Source organism: Oncorhynchus gorbuscha, linkage group LG02 (assembly GCF_021184085.1).
Source record: "Oncorhynchus gorbuscha isolate QuinsamMale2020 ecotype Even-year linkage group LG02, OgorEven_v1.0, whole genome shotgun sequence".
NCBI lineage: Eukaryota > Metazoa > Chordata > Actinopteri > Salmoniformes > Salmonidae > Oncorhynchus > Oncorhynchus gorbuscha.
The window spans coordinates 74768863-74782946 of NC_060174.1; positions in this window are offsets into that span (position 1 = coordinate 74768863).

Genomic DNA, 14084 nt, shown 5'->3' on the forward strand with positions numbered 1-14084 from the left:
GTTTTGGTCCACCAGCTTCCAACAGCTGTAAAAATGATATTTTTGATTATTACAACGATTTAGATTCCCTACACTATTCAGTGCTTGTTTTCTCACATAACCTGCAATTGACCGAACAGTGTAGAATTTTGCAAACAAGAAATGACAGGGCGATTTCTACATTGGCCGCTTGCCCGTGTTCCCACTAGATTACACAGCCACAGCTTTCCCATTTTGACAACAGTAGATAAATATCACAGACACAAAGTCAAAACAACTTTCCCATTTTGACAACAGAAGCTGGCCCGGTGAAAGAAATCAATAGGTAAATATCACAGACAATCACAACACTGGCAGGTAAGTAATTTTCTGAAATTACAAAAATTCGAAAAACTCCTTCATGTAGCACCTTTAATGTGCCTGACAGGCAAGGGTAATTGACTCGGGGATCAGTGGGTAAACATCTGATATCACTGTAGGGCTGTGGGGGTTGTGTAAAGTAGGACAGGTAAGAGGGCTGGATTCAGCTGAAGAGAGACCAGCGGGGATCTTTGGAAGTTCTGGCTCACTTGAGAGAGAAAAAATGTGGGGGGTGGGGAATGTTAGTAGACCAATAGACTAAGAGACCAGCGCCATTAATGTAAAATCAGACTCAACTGTTAATCGGATTATTACTTTCAATAAATCACTAGCGTAGCACCCCCTATTATCGGAATATTGAACAGCGTTTAAGAAATATGTTGCCTACAACAGTATTATCTTGTGATCAAGCCATCAATATTTTGTGATTATTGGTGTAGTAAAAATGTTAGCTAATGGGTTAGCAATTAGCATGTTTGACATTTCAGTGGAAATACTACTGCTAGCAGCTTTTTGATAACCGGTTTAGCAAAAACAACTGTCCCCTATTATCGGCATACAGTCCCCAGTTATTGGCCACTTTACTATTTTGTTTAATTACAAGATATATCCGTTTAATTTTGTTAAAAAGTGTTAAGGGAATTTTTATCAATGATGACTAATTATGTATACATTTCAATCAGGACTGACTAATCAGAATACTATTATGTTACTGTATATGTACTAATCAGAATACTATTATGTTACTGTATATGTATGAATTTTCTTTTTAATCCTAGTACTGAATATAATGTGTGTAAATATAATCAAGAATTAGAACAATGACTGTCTGTTCCTTGGTAGAAATGAATGAACTATATCGCCAGACTGGCTAGAATGCTTATCTACACAGGCTGACCTTGGCTCTAGGCGAGGTGGGAAGGCTTGAGAATTATAGAGCCTTTCTACCAGTGTCAAGAAGAGACGGAACATTTAGAAAACGCTGACGTCATTTTCAGTTTATAACCTTTGGTAAAATGTGTAATGAGCAGTACTCTCGTGAATAAACGCTGCTGGTTGACTTTAAGACTGGGCTCTGTCCATTTTATAAAAATAAGGGTCATACAAATTCTTATGAATTGACAGTGTTTGATTTTAATTGGGTATTAAAACAGAGGAATTTAACGCAGTCAAATTTGAAAATATACAGTGGTGGCCAAAAGTTTTGAAAATGACACAAATATTAATTTACACAAAGTTTGCTGCTTTAGTGTCTTTAGACATTTTTGTCAGATGTTACTATGGAATACTGAAGTATAATTACAATCATTTCATAAGTGTCAAAGGCTTTAATTGATAATTACATGAAGTTGATGCAAAGAGTCAATATTTGCAGTGTTCGCCCATCTTTTTCAAGACCTCTGCAATCCACCCTGGCATGCTGTCAATTAACTTCTGGGCCACATCCTGACTGATGGCAGCCCATTCTTGCATAATCAATGCTTGAAGTTTGTCAGAATTTGTGGGTTTTTGTTTGTCCGCCTGCCTCTTGAGGATTGACCACAAGTTCTCAATGGGATTAAGGTCTGGGGAGTTTCCTGGCCATGGACCCAAAATATTGATGTTTTGTTCTCCGAGCCACTTAGTTATCACTTTTGCCTTAAGGCAAGGTTCTTCATCATGCTGGAAAAGGCATTGTTCGTCACCAAACTGTTCCTGGATGGTTGGGAGTTGCTCTCGGAGGATGTGTTGGTACCATTCTTTATTCATGGCTATGTTCTTATGCAAAATTGTGAGTGAGCCGGGCCTCCCGGGTGGCGCAGTGGTTAAGGGAGCTGTACTGCAGCGCCAGCTGTGCCATCAGAGACTCCGGGTTCGCGCCCAGGCTCTGTCGTAACCGGCTGCGACCGGGAGGTCCGTAGGGCGATGCACAATTGGCCTAGTGTCGTCTGGGTTAGGGAGGGTTTGGTCGGTAGGGATATCCTTGTCTCATCGCGCACCAGCGACTCCTGTGGTGGGCCAGGCGCAGTGCACTCTAACCAAGGTTGCCAGGTGCATGGTGTTTCCTCTGACACATTGGTGCGGCAGGCTTCTGGGTTGGATGCGCACTGTGTTAGGAAGCTAAGCTTGGTTGGGTTGTGTATCACACATGACTTTCAACCTTTGTCTCTCCCGGTACGGGAGTTGTAGCGATGAGATAAGATAGTAGCTACTAAAAACAATTGGATACCACGAAATTGGGTAGAAAAAGGGGTAAGATTTTAAAAAATATATTTAAAAAAAATTGTGAGTGAGCCCACTCCCTTGGCTGAGAAGCAACCCCACACACAAATCGTCTCTGGATGCTTTACTGTTGGCATGACACAGGACTGACGGTAGCGCTCACCTTGTCTTCTACGGACAAGCTTTTTTCCGGATACCCCAAACAATCGAAAAGGGGATTCATCAGAGAAAATGACTTTACCCCAATCCTCAGCGGTCCAACCCCTGTACCCTTTGCAGAATATCAGTCTGTCCCTGATGTTTTTCCTGGAGAGAAGTGGCTTCTTTGCTGCCCTTCTTGCCACAACGCCATCCTCCAAAAGTCTTTGTCTCACTGTGTGTGCAGATGCACTCACATCTGCCTGCTGCCATTACTGAGCAAGCTCTGTACTGGTGTTGCCCCTATCCCGCAGCTGAATGAACTTTAGGAGATGGTCCTGGCGCTTTCTGGACCTTCTTGGGTGCCATGAAGCCTTCTTCACAACAATTGAACCGCTCTCCTTGAAGTTCTTGATGATCCGATAAATGGTTGGTTTAGGTGCAATCTTACTGGCAACAATATCCTTGCCTGTGAAGCCCTTTTTGTGCAAAGCGACGATGACGGTATGTGTTTCCTTGCAAGTAACCATGGTTGACAGAGGAAGAACAATGATTCCAAGCACCACAGCTTCCAGTCTGTTATTCGAACTCAATCAGCATGACAGAGTGATCTCCTGTCTTGTCCTCGTCAACACTCACACCTGTGTTAACGAGAGAATCACTGACATGACACCTTTTGTGGCAGGGCTGAAATGGGATTCAGTTCATTTCCATGGCAAAGAGGGGCTTTGCAATGAATTGCAATTCATCTAATCACTTTTCATAACATTCTGGAGTATATGCAAATTGCCATCATACAAACTTCTCAAAACTTTTGGCCACAACTGTACAGCGTGTCCCATAAAATGTGTGTATATGTATATATATATATATATATATAAATGTAACTTTTTTGAAAACTATCAAAACCTAACTTAACTTACATAAATTGCAATGAAAATCGGTGCACAGCTGGCTAGAAGGGAGTCTTTAGTCGCAAAACGTACTATTATTTTCCAGTCCATTTAAATGTGGAGCTCGAGGTGATTTAATCCTCTAACCGCTAGATAGTGTCTGAAGTCAGGGGGTGTCCGATGTTGGGGTTGATTAACTAATGTCTTAAACAGAGATAAACGTGTCTCTGTTGTCTCCTAAAACGTTAAAGTGGGTGTATTTTTGTTTGGGCTGAGTTACCGTGGTTTCCCCTTCTCTTCATCAGGGTCTGGCGCTCTATGGATCCAGCTGTCGTCTCCCTTGAGGGAAGTATGCAACTTCATGGTCCAAACCACCTGCCCTCTGTTGACTTTTACAACACACAAGCACACTCATTATGCGTTGATATACCGCTGTTGCTCATGATGGAGGAGTGATGTTTTACATATAAGCTAGTGTACAGTTTTAGAATCATGGAGGTCAACACACCCTTGGTGGTCATGGTCCAGGTCTCTGCTTCCAGTTGAACAACCTATTGAAACAAAGAACATGGACATTGGCTAATTGGTTGGGTATAGTATGTACAGAACATACGTTTTTTCCAACTAGAAATCGCATTACTCAGTAGAGCCCTGGGGAAAATATATAGAGCTTTGATTATGTCAGTCATTCATATTCTTAGCATGACTTCACACACAATTTATGGGTGTCACGCCTTGGTCATTGTATCTTGTGTTTTTGTTATATGTTTGGGTAGGCCAGGGTGTGACATGGGTTTATATGTTGTATTTCGTATTAGGGTTTGTATTAATTGGGAGTGTGTATTATTAGGGGTGTGTCTAGTTAGGCTTGGCTGCCTGAGGCGATTCCTAATTGGAGTCAGCTGATTCTAGTTGTCTCGGATTGGGAACCGTATTTAGGCAGCCTGAGTGCGCGTTGTATTCGTGGGTGATTGTACCTGTCTTAGTGTTAGTCACCAGATAGGCTGTATTAGTTTAATTCGTTTGTTGTTTTCTTCTTCGTTATTTCATGTACCGTATTAGCTTCATTAAAAGTCATGAGTAACCTACACGCTGCATTTCGGTCTGACTTTCTTCAAACAGCAGACGAAGTTCATTACAGAATCACCCACCACGATTCACAGACCGAGCAGCGTGTGAACTGGCAGGAGCTAAAGGAGGACGATATGGACGGCAGAAGCAGGGATTATACGACGTGGGAAGAAATCGACAGGTGGGCAGCCGACCCAGAGCGAGTGCAAGAGCCCGCCTGGGATTCCCTACAGCAATGCGAAGAGGGCTATACACGGATGGAATCGAGAAGGAAAGCATTTCTATACAGAGCGAAAACTGAAGGTAACAGGGGAAAGCGCAGAGAGAGAGTGGCTGAGTCAGGAAACAGACCTGAGCCTACTCTCCCTGTTAATCGTGAAGAGCAGTTGCAATGGGAGAGAATGCATCATTTGGAGATTTGGACATGGGAGGAGGAATTAGACGGTCAAGGACCCTGGGAGCAGCCGGGAGAATATCGCTGTCCCAAGGAGGAAATAGATGCAGCTAAAGCGGAGAGGCGTATGTATGAGGAGGCAGCACGGCGACGTGGTTGGAAACCGGAAAAACAGCCCAAAATTTTTTGGGGGAGCTAGAAGGGAGAATAGTTATGCCAGGTAGGAAACCTGCGCATACTCCCTGTGCTCACCGTTGGTCTAGAGAGACCGGGCAGGCACCGTGTTATGCTATGGAGCGCATGGTGTTTCCAGTGCGGGTGCAGAGCCAGCTGCGACTTATACCAGCCCTTCCTATTGGCCGGGCTAGAGTGGGCATCGAGCCACGTAAGCTTAGGCAGGCTCGGTGCTCAAGAGCTCCAGTGCGCCTGCACGGTCCGGTCTATCCAGAGCCACCTATACACACCAGTCCTCCTGTAGCAGCTCCCCGCACCAGGCTTCCTGTGCGTGTCCTCGCGCCAGTACCACCAGTTCCAGCACCACGCACCAGGCCTCCAGTGCGCCTCGCCTGTTCAGCGCAGCCAGTGCTTTTCTCCCCTCCTGCAATGCCGGAGTCTCCCACTTGTTGAGCGCAACCAGAGCTGTTCTCTTCTCCTCTTCTCCAGAGCCTTTCACCTCTCCTGTGCTACCGGAGTCTCCTGTCGGCCCAGCGTCACCAGTCTGCCAGGATCCACCAGAAGTGCCAGTCTGCCAGGATCCGCCAGAAGTGCCAGTCTACCAAGATCTTCTAGATCGGCCAGACAACCTTAATCATCCAGGTCCACCAGCCAGCCAGGATTTACCGGAGCCTACTACCTGCCTGAGCTTCCTCTCAGTACTGAGCTTCCTCTCTGTACTGGGCTCCCTCTCTGTACTGGGCTCCCTTTCAGTACCGGGCTTCCCCTCAGTACCGGGCTTCCCCTCAGTACCGGGCTTCCCCTCAGTACCGGGCTGCTTCGGTCCCGGGCTGCCCCTCTGTCCCGGGCTGCCCCGCTGTCCTGAGTTGCCCCTCTATCCTGAGTTGCCCCTCTATCCTGAGTTGCCCCTCTATCCTGAGTTGCCCCTCTGTCCCGAGCTGCCCCTCGGTCCCGAGCTGCCCCTCAGTTATGTGGGGATCAGGGTGAGGACTATTAGGCCATGGTCGGCGGAGAAGGTGGATTATCCTAGGACGCGAAGGGGAGGAACTAGGACATTTATGGAGTGGGGTCCACGTCCCGAGCCAGAACCGCCACCATGGACAGACGCCCACCCGGACCCTCCCTATGCTCTTGAGGTGCGTCCCGGAGTTCGCGCCTTAGGGGGGGGGGTTCTGTCACAAACTTGGTCATTGTATCTTGTGTTTTTGTTATATGTTTGGGTAGGCCAGGGTGTGACATGGGTTTATATGTTGTATTTTGTATTAGGGTTTGTATTAATTGGGAGTGTGTATTATTAGGGGTGTGTCTAGTTAGGCTTGGCTGCCTGAGGCGATTCCTAATTGAAGTCAGCTGATTCTAGTTGTCTCAGATTGGGAACCATATTTAGGCAGCCTGAGTGCGCGTTGTATTCGTGGGTGATTGTACCTGTCTTAGTGTTAGTCACCAGATAGGCTGTATTAGTTTCATTCGTTTGTTGTTTTCTTCTTCGTTATTTCATGTACCGTATTAGCTTCATTAAAAGTCATGAGTAACCTACACGCTGCATTTCGGTCTGACTTTCTTCAAACAGCAGACGAAGTTCATTACAATGGGCCAACATGTCACTAGCAACCAGTGTTACTGAATTCTATGACTCTAAATTATAAAGAAAATGTATGCTTAATTCAGTATAAACTAATGTATAGAATTTATTATACAAGAGACAAAATTCACAAATTCTACAGCACAACGGCAGAGTCATGTCTTAAGTGTAAAACTAACAATGACTCAATAATCCATGCCTTCTGGGAATGCTTTAAAGTCCAAACGTTATGGGCGGAGATAGAACTTTGGCTGTAGTAGTATTATAATGTAAATTTGCTTTTAATCTGTCTGTCTGCATAATTCAAGACACGGCATATGAGGGTGCAGTGAGATACCCCAAAGTGAGGACGCTGGAAAAGTAATGTGATCTGTGTGGTGGAATTATTGTAATCAAAAGGAGAGACCTTTAGATTTCCTCAAAACAATCAAACTTTATTATTTAATTACTGCAGTAATGAAGCTGGTCGGTAATGTCACGCCCTGGCCTTAGTTATCTTTGTTTTCTTTATTATTTTGGTTAGGCCAGGGTGTGACATGGGTGATGTATGGTTTTTGTCTCATCTAGGGTGTTTGTACTGTCTAGGGGTTTTTGTAGATTTATGGGGTTGTGTTCATTCTAGGTGTTTATATAAGTCTATGGTTGCCTAGATTGGTTTTCAATCAGAGGCAGGTGTTTATCGTTGTCTCTGATTGGGAACCATATTTAGGCAGCCATTTTGTGGGTGATTGTTTCCTGTGTCAGTGTTTGTGCCACGTGGGACTGTTTCGTTGCCAGTTCACTTTGTTATTTTGTATACGTGTTCATGTTCAGTTTTTCACATTAAAAACCATGGACACTTACCACGCCGCATATTGGTCCGATTCTTGTTTCACCTCTTCAGAGGAAGAGGAGGAAATCTGCCATTACAGAACCACCCACCAGTACAGGACCAAGCAGCGTGGTTACAGACAGCGGCAGGAGAAGCCGCGCAATCAGGACTTCTGGACTTGGGAGGAGATCCTAGACGGGAAAGGACCCTGGGCACAGCCAGGAGAATATCGCCGCCCCAAAGAAGAGCTGGAGGCAGCGAAGGTGGAGAGGCGCTGGTATGAGGAGGCAGCACGGGCTAGAGTGGGCATCGAGCCAGGTGCCATGACACCAGCCTTGCACATGGTGTCCCCGGTTCGCCTGCACAGCCCAGTGCAGGCTATTCCACCTCACCGCACTGGCAGGGCAACCGGGAGCATTCAACCAGGTAAGGTTGGGCAGGCTCGGTGCTCAAGAGCTCCAGTGTGCCTGCACGGTCCAGTCTTTTCCAGTGCCACCTCCACGCACCAGCCCTCCGGTGGCAGCTCCCCACACCAGGCTTCCTGTGCGTGTCCAGAGCCCAGTACTCCCTGTTCCTCCTCCCCGCACTCGCCCTGAGGTGCGTGTCCTCGGCCCAGTACCGCCGGCACCATGCACCAGGCCTACAGTGCGCCTCGCCTGTAGCTGCTAGAGTCTCCCGCCTGTCCAGAGCTGCTGGTGTCTCCCACCTGTCCAGAGCTGCTAGAGCCGCCAGAGCCGCCAGTCTGTCAGGAGCCGCCAGAGCCGCCAGTCTGCCAGGAGCCACCAGTCTGCAAGGATCCGCCAGAGCCGACAGTCTGCCAGGAGCCGCCAGAGCCGCCAGTCTGCCAGGAGTAGCCAGAGCCGCCAGTCTGCCAGGAGAAGCCAGAGCCGCCAGTCTGCGCCAGAGCTGCCAGTGGTCCTTCTGTAGCTCAGTTGGTAGAGCATGGCGCTTGTAACGCCAGGGTAGTGGGTTCGATTCCCGGGACCACCCATACGTAGAATGTATGCACACATGACTGTAAGTCGCTTTTGATAAAAGCGTCTGCTAAATGGCATATATTATTATTATTATTATATTATTCAGCCAGGATCCGCCAGAGCCGCCATTCAGCCAGGATCCGCCAGAGCCGCCATTCAGCCAGGATCCACCAGAGCTGTCATTCAGCCAATCCGCCAGAGCCGCCAGTCTGCCAGGAGCAGCCAGAGCCGCCAGTCTGAGCCAGAGCCGCCAGTCTGCCAGGATCCGCCAGAGCCGCCATTCAGCCAGGATCCGCCAGAGCCGCCATTCAGCCAGGATCTGCCAGAGCCGCCATTCAGCCAGGATCCGCCAGAGCCGTCATTCAGTCGATCCGCCAGAGCCGCCATTCAGCCAGGACCCGCCAGAGTCGTCAGCCAGCCCGGAGCTGCCCTTCAGTCCGGAGCTGCCCTTCAGTCCGGAGCTGCCCCTCAGTCCGGAGCTGCCCCTCCAGTCCAGTGGGGCCATTTAGTAGGGTTGCCAATCCTAGGTTGGCGACAAGGATCACCGTTCCTAGGATGCCACAAAAGCGGACTAAGTCTATGGTGGAGTGGGGTCCACGTCTTGCGCCAGAGCCGCCACCGTGGACAGACGCCCACCCAGACCCTCCCCTATGGGTTTAGGTGTGCGGCCAGGAGTCCGCACCTTTTGGGGGGGGGGCTGTCACGCCCTGGCCTTAGTTATCTTTGTTTTCTTTATTATTTTGGTTAGGCCAGGGTGTGACATGGATGATGTATGGTTTTTGTCTCGTCTAGGGTGTTTGTACTGTCTAGGGTATTTTGTAGATTTATGGGGTTGTGTTCATTCTAGGTGTTTATATAAGTCTATGGTTGCCTAGATTGGTTTTCAATCAGAGGCAGGTGTTTATCGTTGTCTCTGATTGGGAACCATATTTAGGCAGCCATGTTCTTTGGTGATTGTTTCCTGTGTCAGTGTTTGTGCCACACGGGACTGTTTCGTTGCCAGTTCACTTTGTTATTTTGTATACGTGTTCATGTTCAGTTTTTCACATTAAAAGCCATGGACACTTACCACGCCACATATTGGTCCGATCCTTGTTTCACCTCTTCAGAGGAAGAGGAGGAAATCTGGCGTGACAGGTAATCATCCCTGGAGGTGATCACTGAGAACTCAACCAGCTGGTTTGAGCCACAGCATTTTATAGCAAAGTCCATCCTCCTTCAGTCTACATGAGAAACAACAGATGTATGAAATGGGTCACAAGGTTAAGATTAGTATGAAAGATACTTAGAATTCACAGCAGACCGTATGTCATTGTGTAGAGACCAAGGTCTGGCCCTGGAGTCATCTCTCCCTGGTACCTTATAGAACAGAAACATTAACTCATGCTCTGGAATGCGGTATCACCCAAAGACATTGTAAATCTTCCAGAGGCCCATCCTCAGTAGAACACACACAGATGAGCGTTCTAACCACCCCTTATGTTGCATAAAACAACCATTTGATGCAATAACAGCATTATAACTTAATCTTTTAATTTCCACCATATCTACTCCAAAGAATTCGACACATGCCAAATCTTACAATACTCTACAACCAATTGTAAAATATATTCTCTATTTTCTGCTAAAATCATTTTGGGCAGCTGTGTATGCATTCACACACACATTATACACAGTCTCTTCTGAGTAATGGACTATTCATACACTACAGATGGTCAATTAGAACCAAACAAATGCAAGTCTATGGACCTGTATTTAAACCTCTTGAACGTGTTTCTCAATGGCAATAGCATAAGTCTCAATAAACTGTATATGTATGAGTCAATCATGTAAGTATTCTGCAAGCTGTCTTGTGTCTGAATTAGCAGCACACTCTCCCTTCCAGTATCCAATAACGGTCTCCAGATTGGTGTCTAAAAGATCAAAGGCGGGCAGAAATCACCTGTTGGATTCAGTACTGTGGATGGAGTGCTGCAGTACCTGGTCTGGTCAGTGACAGATCCTCCTCTGGTTCTACTCTCACAACACAGGTGCCTCTCATTAAACTTGACACAGATGCTACTGTAACCCATCATTTGTCCTCTCTGTGTATTAACACAGTAATGTTTATCAATAGAAAGTAAATGGCTAAAGGCTCAGGTGAATAAATTAAGCAGTTCAGATATCACAAAGTCCTTTCTTAATAGCGCACGGACCCCGTTACCAGGATCAAAATCGACAACATTCTGTGAAGCTAGAGTGCGCCAAATTCAAATGACAAAATATTAAACATTCATGAACATACAAGTGTCCTACAAGTGTCCTACATCATTTAAAAATGTAACTTCTTGTTAATCCAACCGTTTTATCAGATTTCAAAAAGGCTTTACGGCAAAAGCATACCATGCGATTATCTGAGGACAGCGCCCCACACCAAAATACTTTTCCAAACCAGCATAGGCGTCACAAAAGTAACAAATATCGATAAAATAAATAACTTACCTTTGAAGATCTTCCTCTGTTTGCAATCCCAAGGGTCCCAGCTACACAACAAATTGTTGTTTTGGTCGATAAAGTCTTTCTTTCTATCCCAAAAATGGCTGTTTAGTTGCCACGCTTGATTCAGTAATTCATTTGTTCAACATACATACAAACGAATCTAAAAAGTTACCAGTAAAGTTTGTCCAAACAAGTCAGACTATCTTTCTAATTAATCCTCAGGTACTCTAATATCTAAATAAACAATCAAATTTAAGATGGAGAATAGTATGTTCAATAGGGAAGATAACGAAGAGTGCGCACCTCATTCACGCACGCAACAAGAATACATTTCTAATGAGAGACACCTTGGAAAAACTACAACTACTCGTTAGTTTTTCAAAAAACAAGCCTGAAACCCTTTCTAAAGACAGGCTTCTAGTGGAAGCCATAGAACTGCAATATGTGAGGAATTCCTTTGAATATCCCATAGACAAGCATTGAAATGGACTGTGACCTCAAAAAAACATTTTCCGGATGTATTTTCCTTGGGTTTTCACCTGCCATATCAGTTCTGTTATACTCACAGACATTATTTTAACAGTTTTAGAAACTTCAGAGTGTTTTCTATCCAGTGCTACCAATTATATGCATATCCCAGCTTCTAGCTTCTGGGCCTGAGTAACAGGCAGTTTACTTTGGGCACATCATTCATCCGAACTTCCAAACACTGCCCCCTAGCACCTAAGAGTTGAGTCTTGATGAGGAGGCATCAGAATGTTAGTCTGACAATAATCTGTCATGGAAAGATTCTGCTGTAAATCTAGCAACTGTCAAGTCAACACCTTAACATTACACAAATAGGTCTGTACCTCTTGAGAAGGTCACTCACTCAGTGCTGGGTTAAGGTCACTACAATATTAATTATAGCTCTTTATTGTCAAATGGTCTTATGTCAGCCTTATGGCAGCAGACATCCTCAAACTTTATTTAATAAAGGTGCAATATGCAGAAATTGCTCCGCCAATTCCTGGATGCTAAAATTCTATTTTTAGTTTATTTGACAAAACAAGCAGAGAATTATTGTACCATCTATGCCACTGTGAAATATAATTTCAATAATCAAACATATTAAATTTTCAGCTATGTGAAGCTGGTGTGTAAAACCGTAAATAAAAGGTACAAAAACTAAACGTAAGAACTGGAAGCATAGAAATAGCACACATAGAAAAGATCTACCGCTTCTTAGACTTCCTTTCAATGAGAATAACAGATCTATAACTGACCTCTCTATGTGAATTTGGTCGGGTCGCTCAAAAAGTTGCAGCTTTTACATAAACATAGACCACTTAAACTGATACAGCACTATCACTCATGGGTGTTCAAAAATAACTAACTGAAAACCACGCCCCCACTAAACCACACCTCCAATATAATGAAGCCCTTCTGTTACAATATTTAAATCGTGTCAAAAAGATGGCACAGGTGGATTCATCATTGTACCTTATGGTGTGTACAAATATCTAAAGTAACTTTCTTCAATACCTTGTCAATTTGTAGCTTTTCTGCTAAGAAAAGGTACAGATCAGTACCATCAAGAATCATTCGTGCACCCTTGAGTGTATACAAAATACGTTTGTACTTTGGGAACCAGAAATGTACCTTCACCGTACCCCTTTTTGTGTGTGATGATTGTACCTTTATATAAAAAATATTCAGTACACAAATGTACCATTACACTAGATCAGCCGCACATCCGAACAGTACCATGTGAGATCAATGTGTTCCTCTGAAAGTACATTATGTGTATTTTTATCTTTTTGTACCCCAGGGAACAATACTGTACCCTAACTGTAGTCTTTTCTTCTGAGTGTATAGATAGATGCCAGGACTGACCATTTAAAATGACAGTTTTAACCACGTTTTGATGCTATACCTTTACAATTGCATTGTTTACAAACAAAGGAGTAAATCAAGATTATATTTTGGGTTCTGATGCGGCTAGACAGTTGAACTAAGCTCATGGGGCACTTCTAAGTTATATTCTTCAAGAATAAATGGCTATATATCATGAATTTAAAAGTAAAACAATTGATGTAGCAATTGCAGATTGTCCCTTTAACAGATCACAGTCATTCCTGTATTGAGTAAGATGGTGGATGTCATAAGGTGAATGCACCAATTTGTAAGTCGCTCTGGATAAGAGCGTCTGCTAAATGACTTAAATGTAAATGTAATGAGTAACCACTCTCTCACCTTTATACATAAGGCTCTTGGCCAAAGGGTGTATGCTTTCCCTCTTTGTATGCATTACACAGTCACACTCGCTCAAAAATGACCAGGCCTGTACACCATGAAAAGTGGATTTACTGGGAGTTTTCTGGCCATGCTGTCATAGCTAAGCTTTAATATTATGCCAATCAACATGAGTCAGTTCACCGCTCTAGTGGGTTATATCATTAAATGTCAGTGTACCTGCTAACTTGAAACCCTCCACCACCCACACCCCCACATCTAAGCATCATATGGAACCAGAACCTCCTCTGTCAGTCTACCCCCCTCTGCCTCCACCTCACCATATTCAAACAGGACAGAGGAAAAGAGCACAACTGTATGAAAACAAAGTTTGGCATCTATGGACTCATGTCAGTGGCCAATAATTCGCAGAAAGAGTACAATAAAGATTTTTTATGACACACAAGAAGGCTGGAACATGCTGATCTGTTCTCTGTTTATGATCCATGTTCCAGTTCCAAAATACATAGGCATGCAAAAGAACAGATGAAGGAGGGAGGGCACATTGCATGATACAGGACGGTATAGCTATACCTTGCATGTAGAATAATGTAGTTAAGACTAGTATCACCAGACAGTCAAAGCCCTTTAGGGATAATCATAATACCAGAAAGATACTCGTCCATACCATGCAGTGAGAACACATTGTTTTCACCACAGGCTTTGAGAGTCCACGCCGGGGGAAGGCTACCCTGTTCCTGGAGTGATGCAGGTACTGCAGGATTTTGTTCCAACTAAGCACCACACTGGA